We start from the raw sequence: 2071 nt of genomic DNA, 5'->3' as shown, positions 1-2071 counted from the left end.
GACCAACTTTAAATAGGTCTCACCAAGAAAAAGTATCAGTAGCAAATAGCAAACTATCAATAGCAGATTATAAAAATACTTAAGGTAATTGTTATTCATCTGAGCCCCAGAAATTAAAAAAATTAAAAATAGAAGATAAGTGACAGTGTTGAACTTAAGGAAAAAGCTGTGAAATAAGCACTGAATCAACATACACTTTAATTGTTTTAAAGAAAGTATGTACCTTTTCATCAAATTTGTAGGGAGAGAAACTGACATATGTGAAAGCAATTTAGATGTACTTTGGATATAATTACACCACTTCACAGTATTGTTTTTCCCGTTAACAGATCTCCCAATACCCCCTTTTCTGTTACAATTACAAGAGGCATGCAGACGCATGTGAAGAGTTAGAGAAGGGGGAGATATCAACCCTCCTGCAATGTGCTCACATGGAAGCATTTCCCCGTGACTCTGTGTTCCTTCCTTTGTCTCAGAAATGGGGAACAAGCTAGAAATGTAGTTTTGCAAGCCTTGGCAACCTGGGGTTTCTATCCTGTATATGGATCACGAGGGAATCTTGAATATGCTTAATTTGATTGGTGAAAATTTCTTCCATTTCCACCCAGCAAAGGCAGCCAATTGCTCAAACAAGACAAAGGCTGAGTATCTCAGGCTATCATTCTCATAATCTAATACAGTCCTGGCTGAAAAGGGATGTCCCTTGGATTTTGTTCAGGATGATGGTCAGTCTTTTTAAAAAATATTTATTTATTTATTTGTTTGTTTTATTTTTAGAGAGAGGGGAAAGAGAGAGAGAGAAACATCACTGTGTGGCTGCCTCTCACTCGCACCCCCAACTGGGGACCTGACGTGCACTCTAGTCATGTGCCCTGACTGGGAATCGAACCAGCGACACTTGGCTCGCAGGCTGATGCTGATGGTGAGTCTTCATACTCTTGTGAATGACTTTAGAACTCATGGGATCATACAAGCCATGCACCAGCAGGTCTAGGACAGTTTTCTCATACTTTCTATCCTATTGGGATTCTCACAGGCCATGGTTGCCAGGCCTCTCATGGCCATGTGACACTTTTTAGCACTGGGATCCCGGGCTCTTTCTGCCAAGATGGAAAAACACATTCTTCAGAGGCTCCTGGTCCTAGAATCTCGGTTTCTAAGAGACCTTAGAAAAGAAAGACATCATTGATGTCCCTTAGTCCTTGGGCCAGGAGGTGGGGATGGGAAGGGGCTGGCTCAGGATTCTTCTCTGTGTTTGGTCCATCAAATCAGACTCACTCACTCTGAGCTCCAGTGCTAAGGCAGTAGTTTGAAAGGTACCAGGGACAGACAGGGAGGAACTGAGTTGTCTGGCTTCAGGGTGAGAGCTGGAAGGGCAGCTTTCTCCCAGACAGAAATGCTGGCAGTAGCTGTTGTTCCTTTGCTGAACCCTTTTCACTGAGCTGGCAGATGGGTGCCATATCTGAGTCTCCATCAACCTCAACCTTGGTACTGTTGACATTTTTGATTGAATAATTCTTTGTTGAGAGGCTGTCCTCGCTTCTGCCCACTAGATGCCAGTAGTACTCCCCTGTGTGACCATCAAAAAAAATCTCTAAACATTGTCAAATGTCCCCTGAAGGGCAAAATTGCATCCTCTCTCCCCAAAGCACTGGTCTAGCAGGAGAAATGCCTAATCTAATATGGGGGGGGTATGTTAATGGAAAAATATACACCATATACTATTCACACAAAGAGATTAAGAGCTAACCCTGCCTGAAAAAGTTAGGTGTTTGACAGGCAGACGAGGAGAGACAGAAGACTTAATGGCAATATTAGAGAGAAACACAGCATGGAAAAACAGAAAGGTTGAAATAGTTTGATGTGTTTGGAGAACTCTAGCTCAGTATCAGTTGGAATATAGATTTGAGAGCTGCGGTGAAGGGAGAAGGAAGCAATAAAGATGAAGATGTAGTTAGAGACAAGGTTATAAAAGAACTTGCAGGCCATGCTAGGAAAATTTGGGCTTTATTGAGTCATGATGGTAAACCACTGAAAATATTAAGCAGAGAAATGGCATCTTAGAAAGGTA

General features: G+C 42.2%; 1 pseudogene; it reads right to left on the bottom strand.

Annotated features, from left to right (window-relative positions):
- Window positions 1-407: 407 nt before the first annotated feature.
- LOC149998670 (protein maestro pseudogene) lies at window positions 408-1264 on the bottom strand (annotated as a pseudogene).
- Between the last annotated feature and the right edge of the window lie 807 nt (window positions 1265-2071).

This window comes from Furipterus horrens, unplaced genomic scaffold, assembly GCF_987537825.1.
Source record: "Furipterus horrens unplaced genomic scaffold, mFurHor1.1.pri manual_scaffold_11, whole genome shotgun sequence".
In the NCBI taxonomy this organism is placed as follows: Eukaryota; Metazoa; Chordata; class Mammalia; order Chiroptera; family Furipteridae; genus Furipterus; species Furipterus horrens.
Note: the sequence above shows the minus strand (reverse complement) of the source record. Positions and strands in the feature narration are given on the sequence as shown.